General features: G+C 46.6%; 1 protein-coding gene across 11 annotated transcripts in view; it reads left to right on the plus strand.

Moving 5' to 3' along the window:
• The first annotated feature begins 1,551 nt into the window (after positions 1 to 1,551).
• Positions 1,552 to 26,326, plus strand: part of TENM4 (teneurin transmembrane protein 4) — a 2,472,585-nt gene continuing 2,447,810 nt past the window's right edge. For 7 of the 11 annotated variants that reach the window (XM_069639906.1, XM_069639908.1, XM_069639907.1 and 4 more), the window contains exon 1: positions 1,552 to 2,415. The gene's annotated coding sequence lies outside the window, so the exon portion shown is untranslated. The remainder of the gene's footprint in view (positions 2,416 to 26,326) is intronic. The other 4 variants (XM_069639909.1, XM_069639912.1, XM_069639915.1 and 1 more) reach the window with 1 other exon arrangement.

The following is a 26,326-nucleotide window of genomic DNA, read 5'->3' on the forward strand; positions in this document are numbered from 1 at the left end:
CTCTATACTGTCTACATCCCGAACACAGGCCTTTAAGTGAAGGGGGGTCTTAAAATCCAAAATCCCCAATCATCCCCATTTTCCTGTCCAGCTTCCCCCAACATGGGCCTTTAAGTGAAGGGGGATCCAAAAATCTAAAGCTACTAAATCATTCCCATGTTACTGTCCAACTACCCAAACACAGGTTTTTAAGTGTACGGGGGTCCGAAAACCCCAAAATGCTAAATCATCCCCATGTTACGGTCCAACTTCCCCAACACAGACCTTTAAGTGAGGGGTGTGTGAAAAACAAACTTCTAAACTGTCCCCATTCCCTAGGCATGGCGCTTGAATAGAAGGACGCTGTATTTAATTGATGCTTGGGTTTTTAAAACTGGGGGGAGAAGTACTTTGCAAAAGTGAGATCTCATGTATCCAACTCTGAACATGTGTTGTATGTCTTGCTTTAAATGACCCTGTGTTTATTTTGATGCAACGTTTTGGGTGAAATGATAATTGCCATAGGCATTTGTACAGATCTGTAAACCAAACTGTCGGCCTTTTTAAGCATTCAGGAAAATCAAACTTGCACAGCACTGCATATGTAAATTGATTTTGTTCATTGATCACCGCTGCTGCTACCACGTCTAGGGTGAGCATTCTGAATGCTAGTAAGGCCCACCCTCTTTTCAGTTACCATTCCACACAAAAACTCATCTCCACTCTGGTGCTCGGTCAACTGGGCCGCTGGTCGGGACCCCCAGTGGTCTTCCTCCACCACGCTTGTGCACACCTCGACAAATGCTCAACTTTGTGACCCAGACCGTTACACGTGCTGCTGTTTTTCGTTTTATGCATGCTGTCTCTGTTTGCACAATCGCTCCCAACTTTTCCTAGTGGCGTTCAAATCCACTCCCCTTACACGCCACCTGGACTCTTCAATCACCTGACATCCCCCACCTTGCACACTTCCTTCCAACATCCTTTGCAATCTCACTGTCTTGTTTCCCAGTTGGGTTTTTGTTTCCCTTCAGTTGCTTCGTGCCCTGCCCCCTTATTGAATCCTCTCTCACGCGCCCAGGATCCGTTTTACTCCCGTTCTACCGAAGTGCAAGCAACTGCGTGCCCTTTTCCCTAGCCCTTTGCCCATTCGCGTGCATAAGTACAAATTAGTAAAAACATATACCCAAAAAATAAATACGACTAGCCGGAAAATATGTGTTTTCGGTATTGTAAAGCAAATGTAGCTGTCATAGGATATTGTCAAATGATTCCATTATCTAAAACTTGTGTATTTCAGAGAGAATGTGTGCCTGTGTGTAATGTGCCCGTAAGGCTACGCACGTATTTTGTCCTAATAAAAGGCGAAACGGCGGCTACTTTTGGGAATAATTTGGCCTGCGCCATGAGTTGACAGGTAAGCCGCGAAGGCGCTGTCTGTATGCATGTGTGCCACTGTGGTGGAGCAAGGGGCGCCTTCAAAGGCTGAAGCACGAGGCGCCGGGTGCAGCCGGTGGGGGTGGACCGGCGGCACTGTGCTCCACTTGGTGATGGAGCCGTGGAGGAGCAGCATCCACTTGGAGCTTGGATTCCTGGCTCCCCCTTCCTCCTCCGCCTGAGTGGTACAGGCCGACTTTGAATGCATGCGAGCCTGTCATTCCCAGGCAGTGCGGGATTGGTGCCTGCCCGTTCATTGTAACCCGTGCGTGTGCGCCTCCGAGTGCCGGGTACCCGGGGACGCCACCGGATCCTGCGGATGGAAGTGGTCGGCGCTGGGCAAGTGGGATCCTCAGCCGCTTGAGGAATAGGAGGAGGGACTGGACCCGGGGGCTCCTGTGCTTGCCTCTGTTTTGGGTCTCTGATGAGCCGGAGGATGATGGGAGCTCGGGATCCTGCAGTATGGTAAACTGCTAGTGAAAGTGGATGATATTCGGCGCGGATCCCAACACGACACCACAACCCACCCTCTCCCCATCCAGTGCATTCCAGGCTGGGGAGCCTGGGTACTTCCAAGGAGGCTCCGCTGAATGCTGGGCCAGCCTGCTGTCAGTGTGCTCACCCCCTCGTGCGCACAGACCGCGCATCCCTCCCCCTTGCCCATGCCATGAGCACCGGGCAGGGGCGCTCGGACCATGTAGGATGGTAAGCCGCTCCTGCAGGTGGGTCGCTGTGGGGAGCCAGCTCGCTTAATGTGTGTATACCCTCCCGCCCCCGAGGACACTCCTGCGTGTCTCCGTCCGTCCGTGCCGAGGAAAGCAGGCAGCGCAGCGTGTGTGCTGCGGTGGGGATAGCTTGCTGCCGCCCGCCGACTGTGGATCTTTCCCCGAGCCAGCTCTCCGCCTGGGTGCACACGTCTGTGCGCCGGGACATCGCACCCTGGGCCCCTCTCCACGCCACCAGGAAAACCGGGGCAGGGCGCGTGGATGCTGCGTGATGGTAAGCCAATGTCAGAGCGGCGGAAAGTGGGTCGCTTTTCTTAGCCCACCTGCTGTGTGCGTGTGCATCATCCCTCGTTCTGCAAGGCAGTACAGCTGCACCTGTACCCCGAAGCCCCCCTCCCCTCATGCGTACATGGCAGTGGCTGCGCTCAGAAGCCCTCTGCGGGGCCGGGCGTGCTGGCGCAGATTGCGGCTTCTTGTGGTGGTGTGGCGGTTGTGGTGCGGCGCTTTGCTCCTCTCGGTGTTTTTGTATGCGGATATGCTTGCTGCAAGAGCTCCTCTCGTGGCCCTCTCCCACCCCCCACTTGCACTGCTTGTCCAGGGGCTTCAACACGCACAAGAGAGCGGGGATGGAGGGGTTGAGGGAGGCGCACCGAGGAGAGGGGATTTCGAAGTAATTTACATATTCAGCAGGTTGCTTTCTGGGGTGATTTCTTCACGGCACTCGACAATATTTTTGGTTGTTTGTGTTTAAGGGGCCAGATTGCTACCACTAGGAATGCGTTATTGAATCAGTCCCATTTCGACCTCACTTTACACCTGCCGAGTTCTCTCTCTCTCTCTCTCTTTCTTTATCTCTCTCTCGCTCGCTTTCTCGATGAACCCCGAATATCAGGTGCTGCCTCCCGTGTATGGCGGACCCGGCCCTGCTCTGGTGCCTAGGCTGGGCTCTGCTGCGTGGGGCAAGCGCCAGCTACGTTGCCATTGGGTGTCCAGAAGGGGCGGGGCTAGCGCTGTCTCTCCGCTGGGGAGGTGTTTTTAGGTGTCGGTCCTTGGTAGTACTATCATGCCGGGTACCGCCTGCTTCGCCCACTCAGGCTTCCCCTGCGCGTGGCGCGAGTTCTAATTCGCCATCCCGCCCATGACATGTGCCTCTAGACGAACCCCCCCACCCCCACGCCCCCAGACCTTGAGGCGTGGGATGCCCCATGCTGTTACAAGCCGTGGAGCCCAAGTGACAGGCTGATCGCGCACTCTCTTACGACGCAGCACACAATGGCCAGCGATGCCCTCCCCCGTGCACTCAACGAGGGTTGCTGCCCTCTGCTCATCCACCCAATGTAGGAGAATGCCCTCTGCCCAGAGGAGCAACCCAGGGTGCTTCCATTCTGCATTCGTCCCATCCAGTATATGCTATGTGCTTCCGGGGCTCCTCTGCATCTCTCAATGCACCGTGCTTCTTATGGTCATCACCTCCCAATCCACCCATGTCATGCCCTTCACCCCGTCTCTCTTCCACCAATAGTTGATGCCACAAATGCTTCGGCCCTCACATGCTCCCAATGCAGGAGAGAGCTCCCTCCCACCATCCAGAGCAATGATTATACCCCCCGTCTCCAGAACACCCAGTGCATGGTACGGACTGTCCCCCATGCACCCACATCGAGGGTAAGGACCGCCCACCCCCATTTGCCCAGCGCTGGATGCTGCTGTTCTCCCATTTAGGAAATGCAAGATGCCGGACGAATCAAGGCACAATGTTGCCATCCTCCAATGCACGCAATTCGGGATACTGTCCTCTTCTCATACAGCCAGTGCTGGAGGATGCTCGTGCTGCCTTCCTCCATTGAGTCCAGTGCGTATGCTGCCCTTGGCCAATCCACCAAAAGCAGGGCACTCTTCCCCTTGCGCACACTCCATGCATGATGGTGTGCTCCTCCCTTACATCCAATGAAAGATGATGCTTATCTCACATAGACCCAATGGGGATTATGCCCCCTGCCTTGCACCCAATGCAAGACGGTGCCTTCTTCAAATACTTCCCTACCGGCAGACAGTAACAGCAGGATGCCGCTCATGTAACATTGTTCCCATCCACTCGTGCTACTTACCCTCCTCTAATGCAGAGAATGCAGGGTGCTGCTCTCATAATAAGCACACAGTGCAGGACACTGGGGTCATCCCATTCACCATGGCATGATGTTGCCCTTCTCCCATACAACCAGTGCAGGATGCCGCTCGTGTAACATTGTTCCCATCCACTCATGCTACCCTCCCTCCCCTTATGCAGAGAATGCAGGGTGCTGCTCTCAAAATAAGCACACAGTGCAGGACACTGGGGTCATCCCATTCACCATGGCAAGATGTTGCCCTTCTCCCATACACCCTACGCAGGATGCCGCTCATGTAAGATTGTTCCCATCCACTCATGCTACCCTCCTCTTACACAGAGAATGCAGGGTGCTGCTCTCATAATAAGCACACAGTGCAGCATGCTGGGGTCTTCCCATTCACCCAAGCATGATGTTGCCCTTCTCCCATACAACCAGTGCAGGATGCCGCTCGTGTAACATTGTTCCCATCCACTCATGCTACCCTCTCTCCTCTTATGCAGAGAATGCAGGGTGCTGCTCTCAAAATAAGCACACAGTGCAGGACACTGGGGTCATCCCATTCACCATGGCAAGATGTTGCCCTTCTCCCATACACCCTATGCAGGATGCCGCTCATGTAACATTGTTCCCATCCACTCATGCTACCCTCCCTCCTCTAAAGAAGAGAATGCAGGGTGCTGCTCTCATAATAAGCACACAGTGCAGGACACTGGGGTCATCCCATTCACCATGGCATGATGTTGCCCTTCTCCCATACACCCTACGCAGGATGCCGCTCATGTAAGATTGTTCCCATCCACTCATGCTACCCTCCTCTTACACAGAGAATGCAGGGTGCTGCTCTCATAATAAGCACACAGTGCAGGATGCTGGGGTCTTCCCGTTCACCCAAGCATGATGTTGCCCTTCTCCCATACACCCAGTGCAGGATGCCGCTCATGTAAGATTGTTCCCATCCACTCATGCTACCCTCCTCTTACACAGAGAATGCAGGGTGCTGCTCTCAAAATAAGCACACAGTGCAGGACACTGGGGTCATCCCATTCACCATGGCATGATGTTGCCCTTCTCCCATACACCCTACGCAGGATGCCGCTCATGTAAGATTGTTCCCATCCACTCATGCTACCCTCCCTCCTCTAATGAAGAGAATGCAGGGTGCTGCTCTCATAATAAGCACACAGTGCAGGATGCTGGGGTCTTCCCGTTCACCCAAGCATGATGTTGCCCTTCTCCCATACACCCAGTGCAGGATGCCGCTCATGTAAGATTGTTCCCATCCACTCATGCTACCCTCCTCTTACACAGAGAATGCAGGGTGCTGCTCTCATAATAAGCACACAGTGCAGGACACTGGGGTCATCCCATTCACCATGGCATGATGTTGCCCTTCTCCCATACACCCTACGCAGGATGCCGCTCATGTAAGATTGTTCCCATCCACTCATGCTACCCTCCTCTTACAAAGAGAATGCAGGGTGCTGCTCTCATAATAAGCACACAGTGCAGCATGCTGGGGTCTTCCCATTCACCCAAGCATGATGTTGCCCTTCTCCCATACAACCAGTGCAGGATGCCGCTCGTGTAACATTGTTCCCATCCACTCATGCTACCCTCCCTCCTCTTATGCAGAGAATGCAGGGTGCTGCTCTCAAAATAAGCACACAGTGCAGGACACTGGGGTCATCCCATTCACCATGGCAAGATGTTGCCCTTCTCCCATACACCCTACGCAGGATGCCGCTCATGTAAGATTGTTCCCATCCACTCATGCTACCCTCCCTCCTCTAATGAAGAGAATGCAGGGTGCTGCTCTCATAATAAGCACACAGTGCAGGACACTGGGGTCATCCCATTCACCATGGCATGATGTTGCCCTTCTCCCATACACCCTACGCAGGATGCCGCTCATGTAACATTGTTCCCATCCACTCATGCTACCCTCCTCTTACACAGAGAATGCAGGGTGCTGCTCTCATAATAAGCACACAGTGCAGGATGCTGGGGTCTTTCCGTTCACCCAAGCATGATGTTGCCCTTCTCCCATAGACCCAGTGCAGGATGCCGCTCATGTAACATTGTCCCCATCCACTCGTGCTACCTCCCCTCCCCCAATGCAGAGAATTCAGGGTGTTGATCTCATAATAAGCACACAGTGCAGGATGCTGGGGTCTTCCCATTCACTGAGGCATGATGTTGTCCTCCTCCCATACACCTAGTGCAGAATGCCACTCATGTAACATTGTTCCCATCCACTCGTGCTACCCTCCTCTTATGCAAAGAATGCAGGGTGCTGTTCTCATAATAAGCACCTAGTGCTGGACGCTGGCGTCATACCATTCACCAAGGCATGATGTTGCCCCCCTCCCATACGCCAATGCATGATGTAGAAGCCTGGGTAGAAGCTATGCAGTGGGTTGGACAGTCCTGCTTCCCTGCAATGCACGTGACTGCAGAGAGGAGATTGAGACATGATTGCCTTCCCAGGAGGCAAACTAACAAGGAGCTTGCAATAGGGGTGCAATGGTGATTATTCATCCTCAAACTTGCTGCATTTGAGGGCTGGATTTTGCGTGCCAATTTGAGTTGTACCTCTTGGGCTGCATGTTCCAGTCAATTTAACTCTTGCGTGTGCCTCTTTCATTTGAATGTACTATCAGATGGACATTCCCGTTTCTTTGTGGGTGGAGCTTGCACCTGGCCCCCATTTAATGAAGTGGTACGCTCTAGCTCGTTTCCACCATGCCTTTTCGTGTGGCAGGTATATTCACCACACCTTCTTCCGGGTAGGTTGGGTTACTTCATATCTATCATAATAGGGCTGGAAAAGTATCTCCATTACTACCTCTGCAGGGAGAGGGAACCAGAGGCCCACTCTTCAATGTGATGCAAAGGCCCCGCTCCTCTGTCTTGTTGTTTATTTGGGTGTGAGAGCGTATTCATGCATGTGTGTTTGTGTGTGTCGTAAAGCTAGAGAGAAAAGCGTGGCCCTATGTGTGGGAAGAGAGTTGTATCGCTTCTCTTTTGTTCTTGCTTGATTGGAAGGCTGTTCCATACTGCTGATGCTGCAAAGAAGGGACCACTTTCTTGTGTTGTTTGGGGTGAATGTAGCATAGCATGTGTGGTAAAACCTCACACTGTACTTCCCTTTCCTTGTGTGATGGGTGTTAGGAAATCACCTTATGTGTTGGGGAGTCATTGCCTATACCTGTTGTAGGTTGAGGAAGTGACAGAAAGGGCTTTTTTTCACGGTACAACGTGACTTTGCACTGCTGAAAAGTGACTTTGCACTGCCGGCACAAATCCTGATTCATGAAGCTGTGCAAAGTGTATTTTTGCAGTGCAAAATCATTTCAATCGGGTCTTTTGTGTTTTTTTTTTTTGTTTAAACTGGCGGGGAATCGTGCTACTCTGTGTTGTAATGGGGGAACTCACACTTTCCTTGTTTGTTGGTATTGGTGTGGTTGTTTCATAACCACAAGAGTTACCGGATACCTTAATGTGGTAAATGTGCTGGTAAATAGGCACCACATGCTTTTGTGGTACATTTGAAGGCAGGGTGTTTTTGTGAGATTGACGTGTGCCATTTGCTTCAAGGACAGGTACTGAGGAGCAAGATCATTGATGACTTTGTAGGCCAGGGGTAGCAGTGTGATTAGAGAGTGATCGTGCATGGAGAGCCAAACAGCATGTGGTCAGTAGGTAGAAACAATCACTGCTGGCTTTTCCTCTATGTTGGGGGATTGTTTCATACACCTGAAGTAGGGAAACACAGCTCCTATTCCCTGTGGTTTTGTAGCCTACCGTGGAGATGGTCATGCAATCCCAACCTTCGTTCATTTGCTTGTGGTTAGTCAGGCACACACCTTTCGTAGGTTTTGTGAGATAAGGTGTGTAACCTTACCCCAGCTGTGGTAACTGCCACAAGGTGAAGAAGGCCCAGCTCAACTTCATAGTGTTATATAGGGGGAGATTGTGTGGTCGTTTTGCCACACAGTGTGGTATTTGTGCAAAGCCTACGTCCTTGTTACTGGCAGGAAAGATATATTGGTAGGGTTGCCAAGGAAGAGCTTGCTTTCTTAATTCTTCAATATCAAGTAGGTGATTGGAATGCCTCCGGTGAATGCCTCCGGTGCTGCTTGCAGTTATCACCGGCGGTAAAAATATTGCCCAATACAGAAGATGAAAATACCACCACATAATGTAAAGCGGTCTTGTAGAGCACCCATCTGTCTGGCGAAGAGTGGGTGAGTTAATGGGGAAGAGGGTGAGTCTGCTGCAAAAGTGTTGATGAGTGCAGGCCGGAAGTTTGTTTGTTTATTTATTTATTTATAATGCGCACCAGACCCAGGGGCATCCGGGCGCAGGATACAAGGATACGTTCAGCTTAGTTACATGGGTACATGAAATGCATAAGCAACAATAAGAACAAGAGATACATCAGCATTGATACAATGTAAATTACATGAACAACTAGATACTAAATTGATCGCAGTACATCGGAAAGGGTGTCCAAAAGGGGACTAACACTTGATAAAGAATCGATATGCAGAGGGAATGCGTGATGGAGCGTGAGTGTTTGTGAGTGAGTGTCAAGTACCCGCGTCCTGAATTCTGGTATGATTTTATGCGATTTGGGGCAGTGACGCTTGGGAATTCTGTTTAATCTGGAGGCATAATCAGTTCCACCAGCTGGTAAGATTGCCCAGGTGGCAAATGCATTATTCCGGTGGCAATTGCACTACTGCCAAGAACCCCCCACTATACGGTAAAATGCTTCCCCATAATGGTGGAAAGAACTGAGCAAATGAAGAATTCACTTCAGCTGGGTGAAGGGTGACCCGCGTGAACCAGAACACACTGAGCTATCATTGAGTAGTGGTTTGGGGCCCAAGTGCCCCATTGCTGCTGCAGAAATGGGAATGTGTTGAGGTTGGGAGAATGCCCATATTTTTGAGATGCTTTGCTTTTTTGACCTTTGAAAGTATATACCATATATGTGTTCTGACGGCCCTATTTTTTTGAATTTTTTTTTTACCACCAGCGGTAGTTATCACACGGGATATTTGCTGCTGGAGGTGATTCTACACCTATGGCTTTGGTTCATAATATTAAAGCCGCTGAAATGACTGCCTAGTGGTGTGGTCATTTTGGCAGTCCTTTACTCAGGCTAGTATTTGTGGTCACAAGGGCCATTTTTGGGCTGGCGCACAGGGAAGGTGGAAAGGGGGGCAGAGTTCAATAATTGCATGCAGTCTGTGGGAGTTCTCCCAATCCTGCTGTGTCATGACGAATACACTTGGGTCTTTCCCTCTCTGCCAAGGGGGGGGGGCACAAAAACTATGTGCAGAGAGGGGCTTGTCTGCCGTTCTGCCGTTGCTTGCGTGTTGAAGGATTGAAATACTAGATTCACCCGTGTACGAGGTGGATGCCCCTACGCCCATGTTTGAGGCGAGGAAAGGCAGCAGCCAGAAGCTGAGAGTTTCATATTCCTGTCTGGTGGGAGGAGGGGCGCTGCTGTCTGATTCTGCTCACACACAATGCCTGCTTTACTCCAAGGCTTCAGCTGCTGTCTGCGCAGCAGCACTGTTTCGTCCGCATCGAGCTGATAAATGCGCCCTTAGAATACTCATTTTCAGATAAGTCATTCATTTTTAAAAGTGTCTCCCTTCAAAAATGGGCATGCTGCCCCCCAGGAAGCCTTTTAATGTCGACCCTTGCGCCCCAGCGGGCCTACACCCCTCTCCAGAGCACAGCGCGGTGCGCCCTGTGCCCAGTGCGGGCAGCAGGCGCTTGTGTGGGCAGGTGTGTGAGCATGCGCTTGTCATGCGGGTCAGCGTCTAAGCGGCGGGAAGACACGGTGGAATGCACAGCCGCAGCGGCTGCATGCATGGTCGAAATTATTACCATTACAAACAATGTCTTTCGTTTTTATTCGAAATGATTACTGGTTGAAATGACTCATTCGAAATTAACACCGAATATCCTTAACGGTTAATGAGTTGCACATGTTGCAGAGGAAATCGTTAGGTTCTCAAGCCAAGGTCTAGAACGAATTAGAAGGCAACAGTGAATATATGTTGGGGAGTTCTACAGTGCTGCATGCAGAAGAAAGCACTTCGCAGCGCATAGAAGCAATGCGCCTTGACTCTTGTCCAACACTACAAAGCCAAAAGTAGATATGCTCCAATTCTATTGACATTCATTCAGAAGAATGCAATTCTGGGAAGAACGTGGTCCAACCTAAAACACTATCTGCCCTATCACTTACCGGAAATCTTCGTTACAGCGAGATCTGTCCTCCTCGTCACAGTCCTCTCTAAATTCAGAGTCACAGGGCCTCATTATAAATTTAGAGGTATCCCGCCGGTAAATCCGGTGGAATACCACCAGACTGTATTCCCATTACTGGCACTCAGTCTGGCGGAATTACTGCCAAATTTCGAGTGCCGGTAAGGGCAGTTACTCCCCATTCTATGGAGTCCCATAGGAGGACTTTCCTGTATTACTGGCACCGGTAATACTGGCAATTTTTACTGGTGGGGTGTGCAGATAAGTGGCAGTGAGCAAAATCACCAGCACTTTAACTCTGCACTGGTAAACTCCTGCCTGAAATAATGATCTACTGCGACGAGGAAGACAGGCAAGGGGGTAATTGCCCCTTTTGCTTCCCAAATGAGGACGCTAGGATAACATCAATATATGTAGGCAAGTTATGTGGCTGAAACAATATGGCGCCCCGCCAGCAGAAATGGCTTGTTCCTGAGCACTGAGCAAGTGAGTTACTATTTTTAAGTCATGTTCGCTTTGGGGCTGGACAGCCGTTAGAGGCAAATGCCCTGTGACTTATCGCCCTTAGATTTTCCTGAAGACAATGCACATGACCTTTTGTGTGACCCTGATAACAGAGTTGATGAAATCAGTAATCCAATCTGAATTGATGGCTCCTCACAACCAAGGCGAGGGGGTGTGACTGAGAGTACTTTTCAGCTCATGTTACATGACGTGAGGGAAGCATGTTAAAGGGTCGAGCTCTTATGTGTTTAGGGTGTCTGTGTTCATCCTGAGTTTCAAATCCATATTTGGTAGATTTTCACACCTTTTATCAAATTAATGTTAAGATAGCATTAATATATCCTTATAGACTGAGGGAGGTGTCGTTATTGCAGGATAATGACCTGCCACCAGGGTCATACATTGGGGAAAGGCCATTATTCCAAGTGATAATGACCACGGCTATGGTCTATAAGGATATTAGCACATGGTGGTAGTAGCAACACATGTTTTGGAGATTTGGTGCTTCAGTAAAAACAATGGTGCTTTTAGAGTGAAGTAAATAGACAAATTGATTTAGTAGATTAAATGTGGTTTTATTCTGTTGAATTTAAATAACATGATTGTCTTCAAGTTAAGCATTTTACTTGCAACTTGGTTGAGTGAGAACAGGTTTAACACGTGCATGCTGCTCTGACATGTAAAAGTAAATGGTATACCTATTAGAAAGTGAAAGAATTTTCCAAAGTGTTTTCTCTGTTTCTTTTGAGTGTTAATTAGCATGTTGCAGTAAAAAAAGTTTCTCCCAGAGAGGAAGTGTTTTGTTGAAACAAAATCTTGCATGGAAATTGCATTGTTGTTTCCCTGTGTGCTTCATAAAACACAATCTTCAGAATGCAGTCAATACCAGTAGTTATTGACGACACTCTAAACATGCTGATTGTCTGAGAGGAGGTCAATAACAATTTCCATGTGCTAACATTGGGCCTCATTACGAGTTTGGCGGTAGCCGTGCCCTTACTAAGGGCACGGCTACCGCAAAACTCGCTACCGGCCCATTACCGGCCCATCACAAGTTCAATGGGCCGGTAATTGCCCATTCATGGGCGCCGGTATGGCCGGCCTCCCAATCCATTTCTGCCCCATAGGGCAGAATGGGGGTCAGGAGCATGGTTGCACCGGCACCGTTAATAACGGTGCCGGTGCAATCATGAGTTCTGCTCGCGGGTGTCGGTTTGCACGCCTGGTCAGACCATGCGTGCAGTCCGGCACCGGCAAGCAGAACTCGTGATGTGGCGGAGAGGTAACAACGGCGCTGGTGGCACTACCAGCGCCGTTGTTGCCTTTCCGCCACATTCGTATTAACACTTTCCACCTCCCCTCTTCCAAGAGCTACACTATTAGCTGTTATTTTACTCAAATTACTGGTACTCAAAATATTGACCTCAGAAGGATGACACCATCCGCTGGGATTTTAAGTTGCAAAGTGCATGCTTGCCACTTAAAAGAGGCAGGTTCTTAACTTGATAGCCTATCCTCCTGGCTATACATGAAAACCAAATGAATTTTCAAATTGTGAAGAAGACCCAAACAATGTATTGACTCGATTCATGGTAGTACACAGTGATGTTGACAGTACGCTACACTTCTCAAACAGTGCACACTTTGTCCATCTGTGTATGGAAGTGGTATCTATGTGATTACAGAGAATACATATCAGAGAATGCTTGTTCAGCGAAAACAATAACCGTGAAAACAGTTTTGCTAAGTGCTTAAACCAAACCCATTCAATATCTATTTTGAAACACTTTCAATGTTTTTTCTCTGTTTCTGTTTCTCTGTTATAGCATTCTCTGTAACTAGCTATCTCACGTAACCATCCAGCCTCTATGCACCCCATTTTCAGGCCTCCAGGACCTATCTCCTCCTTCACTGAGGATATATCCACGATCCTTGCTACCAACACAAAGCCAACTCACTAATTATTTTACCCGTTGACTTCAACCTCGGTTTCCAAGACCCAAATGACAACTCCGCGCTTGACCTAGCCAACTCTCTAATGGATCTTGGCTTCACCCACCACATCCAGGAACCTACTCATATCAAGGGTAGAACCCTCGACTCGTTAAAAGACTTGAACTGTAAAATTAACCTATCGTCTGTAACACCATGCTTATGGTCGGATCACCACAAAATAATCTTCACCATCAAAGCCTCCCCGTTAAGCACCGAAACAAACATAGCAACTGCCATCCCCACTTGCAACAAGAAGGACATTATTAAGGAGAAACGGCTCCCTTTAATCACCCCCTTCTTAACAAGATGTCATCATCCAACTCGATCCCACAGTCTTTGTCGACACGTATGACTGTACTATCCTAAATGCCTTAAACACCATTGCACCACTAAAACTGCGCAAACCAAAACCACATCCTCACCTGAGCTTGTGGTTTACTTCTCAGCCCAGAGTCCTCCGCAAAGCAAAAAGAAACTCAGAGGCGCACTGGAAAAATATTCCATCCGACGCTAATAAAAACTCCCTGATTACTGCTTCATCAATCTACAAAGAAGCTATATTCCTCGCCAAAAAGGATGCTTAAAATCGTATCTTGCTGGCTGAATCTTATACTAAAGAACTCTTTAAGATCCTTAAAGAACTTGAGTCACCCATAGCTCCATTAGACCAGTGCAACACAGATTCCTCCTGGTGCACTAACATCCAGAAAGGTCTCCTTGATAAAGTTGTATCTCTACAAACGGAAATCAATAAAAAAAAATGCAGTATCACCCCAGATCCTGTACTTAACTCAGCATTTAATACCACAGCTTCAACACATCCTGCCAAACCATTCAACTTCTCACCGCTCTCCACATGGGAAGTAGAGCATATAATTAAAAAACTCAAACCTTCCAATTGTCAAGGTGATTCCTGCCCAGCACCTATCATTAAAGATGCGGACCACGAACTTGCCCCCTTCATCACTACTCTCATAAACACTTCCTTTAAATCTGGGATTGTTCCAGACAACCTCAAGGATGCCTAGGTTATCCCCTTAAATAAAAAAAACCTACCCTCGATCCTAGCAACCTGGCCAACTACAGACCTAGTACCACGGAACCCTTCCTTCTAAAAATTTTGGACAGGGCAGCTTACTAACAAATTCATGCTTACCTTGAATCGAACAAACTTCTAGAAACGGAACAGAAACCTCCGTTATTGACTTAAAAACACAAATTGAGGATCTAAAAGATAAAGGCAAATTGGCGCTACTTTTACTGCTTGACCTGACGGCAGCTTTTGATTTGGTCAACCACCAAATTCTATGCCAACATCTTAAAACTGCTGCCCACTTATCAGATGAAGCCACATCATGGATCAGTTTGTTTTTAGCAAACAAAACTATGCGTGTCTTTTCACCGACCACTTCTACCGAACCATCTCCAGTCTTATGTGGAGTCCCACAAGGCTCTTGCGTCTCTCCAACACTTTACAATGTATTTACTAAGCCGCTTTTTGATATTCTCAACTATCTGGGTGTCACCTGTAGCAACTATGCGGATGACACCCAGAAACTCATCCCTATCACAGGCAACCATGCTATTGACTCTAAAGCATTTAATGATGTTTACTCGGTCATCCAGGCCTGGATGGCACATCATGGATTGTGCTTAAATGATGTGAAAACCGAGTTACTTATCCTAGGTTCTCACGCCAGACTCAGGAAATTGGATCCCACTTTCAAATCCTTTACCATTGATGGGAATACTATCAACATCTCCAAGGATACAAAAACATTAGGTATTTACCTTGCCTCCACTCTGTCACTCACAAGACAAACAAATGCTGTTGTATCGGCATCAGCCTACACCGGCAAGCTTGTAACAGCATGTAGACCATGTATAGCTGCCCTAACTGCATCATCCTCATTGGCTATGGCCAAAATTGATTACTGTAATGCCTTATATGTAGGTACCAGTCTAAGAAACATAAATATGCTCCAAGTCACCCAGAACAATGCTATAAGGTCGGCCCTCATCATCCCCAGGAAATCACACATCTCTGACACACAACGTAGTCTACACTGGCTCCCTATTGCCTCCAGAAGATCATTCAAAACTCTTGCACTCACTCACAAATCCAAAACCAACCAGGCACCCATTTATCTTGCTAACCGCTTCACTACTCATATTCCTAATGGACCCTTAAGAACTGCTCAAAACCACTCACTGGTAATACCTAGATTCAAGCTCCAGAAAGAAGGGGGATCCAGCTTCCCAGTCCTCGCCGCTAAACTTTGGGACACACTACCCTCTACATTGAGAGCTGAACCATCTTACGTGGTATTTAAGAATAAAGTCAAATCCGCCACTGAACACTTGGCGTATGCAATTTTTGCACTCAAGAGTCTTTTCCTGACTCCTTGTTTCCCACTAACTCCCACTCATAACCACGAACATGCACCACCTCAACTGAAATCTCACTTGCTAGTTGGAACACGCGAGGTTCATCTCACCTGCAATGGACATTAACTAATCAATTGAATACATATGATATATTAGCCTTACAAGAAACGTGGCTCGTAAACCCACCCACATGGGATGATCATGAGCTTATTCTGCTTCCAGCAGAACAAGGTGGTAAAGGGAGACCTACTGCTGGCCTGATAGTTGCTGTGAAAGCAAGCAAGGGCTTTAAAATCTCTCCCTGGAAGGCACCAAACAAATTCATGCAACTGGTAAAGATTTCATTTAATTCGCAAACTTATGCTCTCATTAATTTCTACCGTAATCCGGTGGGTATCATCGATGATAGCTTTTATGCCGCTCTCTCGATTCTCTTTGAACTTATTTCTGCTCATGGCAATATTTCTGGAATTTTAGTAATGGGTGATTTGAATTTGTCTTGCTTTGAGTCGAACATAAGCACTAAGAATCGCGAGGGAACGAGGTGGTTGTCCTTCATGGAAGATCTTGACCTAAAAATGGCAAATGGTGCGATCACAGGCGACATACCTCCCATGAATACCTGGGAGAGAGGTACTTCAAAATCAACAATTGATTACATTTCTATGTCTAATAGCATCTTTAGAAATACTAACAAATTTGTTGTTGTAAAACAGACAGCTAGCGATCACCATCTCCTAGCGTTATCTTGGTCGGGCAAAATTGAAAATCACCCCGAACCTGCATTTTGGTACAAACAGACTCTATCAGTCAACAACAGCAGACCTCGTTTTAAATGGTCTATTGATAAACTTCTAGCACTGAATGATGCCATGTTGACCAGTCAGAGGCTACACAAGGCTGATTCTTATATAGATGTTCTGAGCTCTTTTGCGAATATATTTCCTGTTCTTAATAAACCATCTAAGAGACATGTTCATGGGTTTGATCTAGCTCTCTGAAAGAGAAAAAAAGCTTATAGAAGAGAGATTAGAAATCTTCGAAAACTACCCACGAATGTCCAGATTAAAGCTGTCAATATAGCTAGTTCAAGTTACCGAAATTGGGTCCGGTCAAGAAAAGCTGCATTATATCAAATAGATAGTGAACATTTTCTTGCAGCTTGTTATAATAAAAACTCCGCCTTGGTCTGGGAACTGCTGAACAAATGTAATACGGCACCCCAAGTTCATTTGCAACTTAATGGAGTATCTGAATCCGTGTGGGTCACTCATTTTACAACACTGTATGATGATTCTAAGATGAGCTATTACAATTACAACAGCAGTTCTGTGAAATGTTGGGGCTTGCAATGTACACAATACATCATTCAAAACTTCATTAAGACATCATCCTCGTCAAGAGCGGCAGGCCTCGACGGGCTCACGAATTGGATGTTCAAACAGCATACAAAAGAATGGGCGTTAATCTTAAACAATGCTTTTCACCACATCTTGCAAACCAAAATTATTCCAGAATCATGGCATTCATCTGTGATTATTCCGATTTACAAAAAAGGTGACCGTATGGATGCTAAGAGTTATTGTCCAATAGCAATATTAGACGCTCCAGGAAAAATATTCTCTAGGCTGGTGCTTAGAGACTTTAATGACTGGTCAACAACGGCAAGTCAACGGGATCCAGCCCAAACAGGTTTTGTGGCTGGTTTGGGCACTGGTGTCAATTTAATTACCTTAAATGCCATAAGACAACAAGCACAGAATAAGAGACAACCCAGATATTTTGCATTTGTGGATCTTCATTCCGCCTTTGATTCGGTATCAAGACCAAAACTTATAGACAAATTAATCAGAGCGGGATGTCCTTCCACTCTTGTTGATATTATTTATGCTCTCCACTCAAAAACTAAGGTCTACATAAGATTAAATGCTGAGGGCCTCTTATCTTCCCCAATTTTCACATATAGAGGGCTAAAACAGGGGTGTATTCTAGCGTCAGCCTAGTTCAATTTCTCTATTAATGACGTGCGCTGGATCTTTGACACAATTATAACTGATGCGCCCAAATTAAATGGTGTCAAAATGAGTGCCTTGTGGTATGCGGACGATCTTGTCTTAGTATCAAAAACACCTAGCGGCTTACGTAACCTTCTGTCAGCTCTTTGTTATTACTTTAAAGAAAATGAATTGATAGTAAACACTGGTAAAACACAGATTGCCACGTTTGTTCCTAAAGGTTCACGCAAGCACTTGCTAGAATGGCAAATCGAGGGCATCCCCATAAAGATGGTCCCAAATTATGTTTATTTGGGTCTTACTTTTGATGGCTGTCCTGCACTAGAATCGCATCTGAAAAAAATTAAACAGAAGCTAACTATGGAGATTTGTCAAACACGGTTGATTGTTTCAAAATATGGTAAATTTTCAATCAAGGCTGCCATCACATATTGGAACCAGAATGTTGTAGCAACTATCCTTTATGGTCTTGAAACGCAAATCATTTCCATAGGTTTTTTCAATTTCTTAAAAGCCAAGTTCTGGCGTGCAATTTTACATCTACCACAATGTGTCCCTGGTGCGTTGTTGTGCCATGAACTAGGCTTAATTTCATTAATGGCCCTACACAATTGGCGATTATGTGCCTTATTTCGTAAATGCTTGCTATCCATACGTGATAATTCTACATTATCCTCCATTTCCAGTTATCTACTCAACTCATCAGAAACATTTCCAAAAAATTGGTCCACAAATATTTTGAGGATTATGGTGAATGCTGATATATCACTTGATCTTCTCGTGTTTCATCTGGAACAAGCAAAGAAGAAAGGGTATATGATGGACTTGATTGACACTAGAGCTCAATGTGTAACCTACAAAGATTTTGATTCTGCAATTTTTGGCCCTAAACGATACAGAGACATTGCACCCTATTTACATTTGGCTCCATCTGCTGCTATTAGAACTGCTTCCTTACAGTTGCGACTTAACATCTGGCCCACTCGTGAGGTTAAAACAAGAAGGAAGCAAATTTCCTCAGATCTTAATTGGTGCAGGTTTTGTAAAAATGCAGCGATTGTCGAAACTCTGCAACATATAATATTGGACTGTCCGGCCCTCACGAGCTTGAGAAGTGTTCATTTTGTGAATCATTTTGCGTATTTTGCACAAATTGACCCGAAAAATAGATGGGCCGCCTTGGCAGCAACTGAATGTATGAGCATACAAATTACCACTATTAATTTTTTAAAGGCTTTAAATATGGAATGAAATTGGTGATACACTGTCTGTTTTTATAATGATGAATTTGTCTGTAGATATTTTATTACATCATGAAAATATTTTGTCAATTTTGTCAAATGATGAACTCAACTGAATGATTCTTTTTCTATTGTGAATTTGAAGTATCTTTTATTGTTTATGTTTATGAATTTTTCTATGTAAAAATTGAAAAAGTTGATGTAAATTCAACTATATTCAATAATAAATAAAAAAATAAAAAATAAAAAATAAAATCCTGGCTCATCGAGCAGGACCACACTACATCTACTATATAATCTCCTGTCCTCCCACTATCTTCTCCTTTGCACCGTGCTTTAATACACCACCATATGCTATTAACGGTGCCCTTTCTTGTAAATATGTTTCCCAAGCTCAGATATATTGCCTCATTGTAAAAATTGTAAATTTGTTTTTCACTGCTGTATATTGACATTTCTGTAAATTCACTGCCATTCTATGTACCTCCTCTGTTACCCTTCCCTAAGAAACGTGCCCAGATGCTCTTGGGCCAGGGGCACAATACAAATAAAATAAATACAAATACAAATACAAACTGTATTCCCTATTATCACTGAATACCATGGAAGTATTATCCCACCCACCAAGGAAATCCAGCCCAACAGTACCAGCCACAACCACAGACACTATTTTCTCTGCCTCTTTGTGCACCAATTACTGAGCCCTCTCTCGGCAGGAGAACAAAGAGGTCGATGTCTGTAACCTTCTACTCACTTAGGGTGATTCAAAATTAGCCAAAAACAGGGTTTGAAATTAAGATTGGATGAGCAGGAGCTAAAAGCAGCTCTTGGGTATCCAGCATTAACTATTGACCTGGACCTACCTCAGAGGAATGAGGAGCGAGTTCATAGAATTCCAAACATGTCACTTCCAGAAAACATGCAAACATATCATTGTATGCATTATTTGACTCCGCCCCCCTATGCTTTAAATGGTGTATAGAGGTGCCCAATGTTTATTTTTAGATTGTCTCAAATGCACACAGTTAAATTCACATTGGTGTGTTTGTTCGGCAGCGTTAGCCTGGGGATCTAAAATTAGCCCCTCAGAGCTGTTGCTGTCAGGCTAACCAGGATCGTCTAGGTTAAACGCAGGAGCTAAATAGCTCCCAGCTCCCCTCAATTGCAAACCCTGCAACAATGTGGGATGTCACCAACTGAGAACGAACAGAAATTAACCCAACTTGTCCATGAACTACCCAGGAGAAACACAATCATGTTTTATCTGTCAGTGCTAGGCCACACACGTATACATTTGCATATCAGTCTGACACCACCTGCAAGGGCAGTGCAGCACAAAATGGCAGGCAAATCCCCTCTGAGCAAGAGCTCGGACAGCCACCCCAAACATACATGTATTCAGTGTGATGATACCACAATGGCTCCATTGTTCCCTATGGTTTGCCTTCCAAACGAGACAGTGCTCTTTATTTTAAAAGCAGCACGGGTTTGCAGTGCATTGCAGTGCAGTGCATGGACGTTTTTCATTGTGGAGTGTAATGGTATAATGGCGCCCGGTGCTGCACGGGAGCCACTGCCATTGGCTCTCTTCAGCCCTGCCACTGGAACTGGTTCTTTAAAGCCCTCCTCGTTTGTATGTAGACAGCTGAGCCTGGCTAAATCAACGTCTATCCATTTATAAGCCCGCTGTTACCTGCTCTGTGACATGGGCCATCGGAGCTGCTTATTGTAACTTACATCTAGAAGCTTCCGCCGCTTCCGCGAGCTGACAGATTGGCATTGCTGGGCACTCTGACAGCAGCGCATGCAGCACTTGCCAGTTGTATTGAGCATTCACGGATCCCTGACCAGTGCTTTGCAGTGTTTTGAGCCGGAACAGCGTGTAACGATGTGTTTCCTTATGTGCATGCAGCTTTTGTGTGCTCGTGCACCCCCTTGCATGAAAAGGAAAGATGTCTTCGCTCTTGTCTTTCTGCCCTATTTAGGTATTCGGGAATCGGAAATAGAGAAACGTTACATTTGATGTCGTTCACGTTTAGCTCTGCTGCATGTAGACCTTGAATTCAGATGTAACTCCTTACATAAGTCTCTGTATGGCACAAGGTCATCAACTTAGCAATAGTAGCAGCGTGAAGGCGCGGCCCAGCCAATCAGATGGCTCATAATGCAGATAGCATTTGCCAGTCTAAGCCTTCTGAGAGGCTTGCAGAACACCCCGCGCCTCCGCCACACCTTACCCCTTTCTTCTACTTCCTTGCTCTTTCAAGCTTCACCACTGCCTCCTTTGGCAGGGAAGTCATTTAGGGGTTGCCACGGGTCGCACTTGCGACCCCTTAGGTCTCCCTTGCTACCCCTCTGGTTAAAAAAAAAAATGTTTAAAAAAAATTTAAACTTGAAGCTGCTGGGCTGTGGCCAATGCTGTGTGCCTCTTTGTTTCTAGAGTGGCTGGCATTCTTGCTCAGGCTGCTTAAAAAAAACAGGGGGTTCCACAAGTGTAACACTTTGAGCAGTGACTCTAAACAAGAAAAAATAGGAATAACAAATAATTTGTCTTTCTGGAATTCTTTACAATAATTGCTAGACTCATTGGATGTTTATTTCAGGCTCACTTCAGGGGGTGAGTCACTAATTTAGTCTGTTCTTATAACACCTCAAATTCACAGTGCAGGCAAAACCCTCCAAAAAGCGTTTAGAGTACAATAAGCATCCATTTCGAACTATGGGCCTCATTAGGACCCAGGCGGATTTCGCGGTGCTAAATGCACCGCGAAGCATGGCGGAAAGCCGCCGATAGCGCCATGGGGGTTGGCGGATTCACCGCCCCATTCCGACCTTGGCGGAGCGGTGAATCCCCATTCCCCATTTTACCCTTCCCCATTCCCATTTTTGCCCCATAGGGTATAATGGGAGTGGGGAAGGAGTTAATTACGCCACCGTAAAATACGGTGGCGTAATTAACAACGAGGTCCCGTAGCGCCATGGTTTTCTCCGCCTGGTAAAACCAGCCGGAAAAGGCCACCATGGCGCTACGGGAACTCGTAGTATGGCGGAGAGGTACGCCATGCACTACGCTGGCGTAAAACCCTCTCCGCCAGGGTCCTAATGAGGCCATATGTGTTTAGCTTTCCGCAAGTTGCCGTTATAGCATGTTTTTTTCTGCCGATACATATGGGGATGCATTCTTGCATGAAATGTATATAACGTTACAGTGATATCGTAACCATATTTTTCATAGTGTACTTAGAAACAATGCTATGTGATGCCACTTCCTGTTTTGTCAAGGGGTAAACGGTTGTGTTCCATCGCTTCCCGTGATGTCACTTCAAGGCGGGGCCGAATGACATCAGAGGTCAAGGGGCATGTGATGTCACTTCCGCTACCCCTGGCATTTTGGTGAAATGACGTCCCTACCCTTTGCCCCCTGGTCCCTGTTCTCCAAACCTAGCAGTAAGCCTGCCAAGCGGCCTACATTGACCAAGACACCAGTGCCTCCTCTGTCAGTGTGCCAGGAAGCTAGCGGCCGATACCTACCTCATGCCACTGCCATGTGCATTAAGAACACGGAACGCAGAAGCCTGCGCCTCCATTGTTTTCTTTACTTTTGCCACAGTTAAATCTCACATGTAGTGGGTGCTAAAAGCGATGGTTCCCACAGGTAGGGGACTTTACCTCCGAGCTGTAGGCCATTACCAGCCTGTAGGGCCCCACTCACTGCCTTACCGCTTTACTGGAACAGTCATCAGAATGCTGAGAGTTGGAGAGCCAACCCGATGCATTAGAATGCAGTCTGTAACTATTGATATAGGACTACTTTGGAATAGATTCCGTAATAGACCTGATTCCAAGCTATGGCAATGGGCGGTGGATTGACTGCTGGAGCTAAGGGAGCCAGTCAGAAAAAGGGGATGGTTTGGGGGTCATTTATAATGTATATAGTAATGCCTAGAAGCCACTGGGTGCTGTGCTCATGTGCCAGATGGAACGTTTCTAGATTGACAGAGGATGACTTCTTGGTTTGAATTCAGCCATGCCGAGTGCTTGTGATGGAATTCTCTACAGGCACACTACCAGTTTATGCAGGATCCTCTTCAGACATGCTACCATTTTATGCAGGGATCCTCTTCAGTCATGCTACCAGCTTATGCAGGAATCCTCTACCGGCATACTACCACCTTATGCAGGGATCCTCTTCAGCCATGCTACCAGCATATGCAGGAATCCTCTTCAGCCTTGCTACAAGCTTATGCTGGGATCCCTAATCTGCCATGGTACCAGTGTATGCTGGGATCCTCTTCAGCCATGCTACCAGTTTATGCAGGGATCCTCTACAGCCAGTTTATGCTGGGATTCTCTTGAGCCATTCTCCCAGCTTATGCAGGGATCCTCTGCAGCTATGCTATCAGTTTATGCAGGGATCCTCTACAGCCATGCTGCAAGCTTATGCTGGGATCCTCTTCAGCCATGCTACCAGTTTATGCTGGCATCCTCTTCAGCCATGCTGCCATCTTATGCTGGGATCATCTTTAGCCATGCTACCCGCTTATGCAGGGATCCTCTTAATTATTTCCGGATGCTTCACTTACATTTTTTTTAGTTGGTTTTCGGCAAATACATATCTAACATGTCAGCAGTCTGACGTGGCTCCCGGGCTACATGGATCGCTGTACAAAACTCCTAAAATAAATGAATCATTAAAATAGGCCTAACCATTTTTGGAGTTCATGACCTCTTAGTGTTGTGTTCTTTGCCAGCGCGGGATACTCAGTGGTTGTGTAAAGCAGTGTATGTTATGAGGCGTTGGACATGGCAACAGAATGTTGCTGGTTCGAGAAGACTGATCCATCATTCTTATGGCATATGGTGATCACGATGTTTTGTATCGATTGGCGAGGGACGCGCATTGATCCACTTGCACCGCAGGCGGTCACTGCCGGGCTGATTACAAAACCCCCTGGGATGAAGCATAACTGGAAATCTAGACCACACATTCTCAAAATACCTGTACTATGGGCATCGCCACATTCCATTCCTTAAGAGCAAAGGTCACCACAGGGGTGGTGACACTGAGCAAGGGAGCGCAGAGCTCGGAGCCTCTGCGCACAGTCTATTTATTTATTTAATGTATTTGTAACGCGCTGGGACGACGCCCGTGGGCATGGAAGCGCCGGGACAAGACTTACCACAGTGAGCAAAAACACAGAAAGAGCATAACAGTCAGAGAGACTAACTCGAGAGTCCAGGGAGATGTGAATCAAACAAGAAGGCTAGGTTTATTCAAAGAGAAGGGTCTTCAGCCTGCCCCTAAAGTTTGAAGCAGTCCTCAGATCACAGGGTTAATGCCCAAAAGGGCAAACTCAGTCTTTCATCCTACACCCTCTTAAAATCCCTGCGGGATAGATACCTGTAGTGCCCATTATTCTTAGGTCACTACCATTTGGCGGCCGTGCTCTGCTGTTCATAGTATCAAAATCACAGTGTACCTGTTCCAGACGTAAACCACATTCATTTCTATAAATGTTCTCAGATCTTGAACATGGTGTCGGGTGGTGCCAGTGGTGCGCTACTATAGCGCCATAAACCCACAGATAAGAATGATTGTGCACCGTATCCCATGTTTTGTTGAATATTCGAACGTCATCCACCACAGCTCCCATTGAGAGATCTCTAATGGTTGCCTGCAGAATGAGTTCGAAGGTTCTTGCTACTCATTTCAAGTGTTACAATCCATCTGATACGGTCAGGCCCACGTCACACAGGCCACTATTGCACCACACTTTAGAAGAGCAGAGCTTCTCTGTGCAGGCAGCGCAACTCTGGGAACCGGCATCTTTGTCGACCAGAGGCTTAGATGGGCAACTTAATATCCATTGGTCCATTAAGTTCTGGCTGTGCCCCCCAGTCATTCCGAAACTGTCAAGTGTACTCCTAGGTTCCTTTCATTTTTCATCCTACTGACAATAAGCCACCATCGTGGCATTCATTGCACTGTACAACTTAATAACAAAGTGACACGTGTTGATAACATAACCTTTGAAAGGATTGTGCAGTTTAATGATGGGATAGGTATGTCGTTGTCAAATGAGGCTAATAACACAATAGTTGGAAAGTTGCAAACACCACAGAAGATTAAAAAAACACAACACCTAGTCTGATCCAAATAGCATCAAATTTAATTGAAATACATTTTAGTGCCTTAGGGATAAAATGTCATTTTGTATTCATACAATGCAGCAGAGGGCACAGAATACCTCGCACAGATGCACCCGCTGCTGCGGGTATCGTGCCTATCAATCAAGGCACACTGAAATGTCTGCAAGGCTGCTTCGTTAGTGCTACACAGAATGCAGAAAATAAATAAATAAATACAGTCAAAGGACATGGCAAAACATTTAATTAATATAACACAAGCGGGGGGTATTACTGGTCAGGTAATGTCCTGGGGCATCAGTAAGCCCAGGGCTATTATCTCTCTGGTAATGCCCACTGCAAGGGTTATATAGCTATTAGTATCCCATTGCTCAACATGACATGTTTCTGTTCATAAGCCTGTAGAGTGCTGAACATTCATCAGGAGCCAACCTCTGTCACGCCAAAACTGTTATTGTGTTTTTTGTCACACAAAGGTCACAGTGGATGCTATTTTGATGGCCTTGGGACACCCCTTGTTGCTGCTCGGCTATTGTCTTATTTTTGCACCTGTCCTGATTGGAGGCAAGATCTTACAGTCACCAAACAGAAGAGAGATATTTTAAGATATCGTGTCAGAAGGCCACGCAGTGCGCAAATGGGAATTGAGCCTAGAAAGGAGACTTACAAGACATAGAGGCACAGCTCCACCTCACTGATGAGGCCCGACTATGCCGAAACATATGTCCGGGATTGCTGTTGCTACTTTTGTTCAAAGGAGGTTTGCCTGACATTTTGGTGCTGGACTGCTCAAGTGGGCGGGACAAAGACTGATATGCAAATGGATATTCCTCCTTTGTGAAAGGTACAGTGAGCTAAAACATGTGGCTGTGAGCTCTGAGTGGGTACATACCCACAAAACTGGTTGTCATGCTGTGTCCTTCCTGGCAGAGGAGCACCCTGACCTCTTTTTGTATGTAAAAGGAACTTGGGGTTGGACACCCTAAGTTACCAAGAGTTATCCAGGCATGGATCCCTTTCTCAGTGTGCTCAGAGAGGTACAGCTCCACCTCACTGATGGGGCCCGACTACGCCTGAAACCCTTGTATTGGGTTGCTATTGGTATTCTTCTTCAAAGGATTGCCATAACATTTCGGTGCTGGAGTGTTTGAGTGGGCGGGACAAAAACTGATATGCAAATGGATATTCCACCTTTGAGAAAAGTACAGTGAGCAAAAACATATAGTTGGGGACTCTGAGTGGGTACATTACCACAGAACCGGCTATCATGGTGCCCCAGGGCTTGGTGCACTAAATATAAAAATGCCATGCCCTGCTACTTCTTGCAGAGGGGCTCCCTGACCTCTTTTTGCAAGACCTAGGAATGGAAAGTTGTGTTTCAGCTACACACCCCAACTAAGTCCTCGTCTAAAATTCTGATCTCTTTTCGCGGCTGTATCCTAGATGAAATGTGACCAACTGGGAATAGTCCAGAGAGCAACATTTAACATTGT

Source organism: Ambystoma mexicanum, chromosome 7q (assembly GCF_040938575.1).
Source record: "Ambystoma mexicanum isolate Mex_15411 chromosome 7q, UKY_AmexF1_1, whole genome shotgun sequence".
NCBI lineage: Eukaryota > Metazoa > Chordata > Amphibia > Caudata > Ambystomatidae > Ambystoma > Ambystoma mexicanum.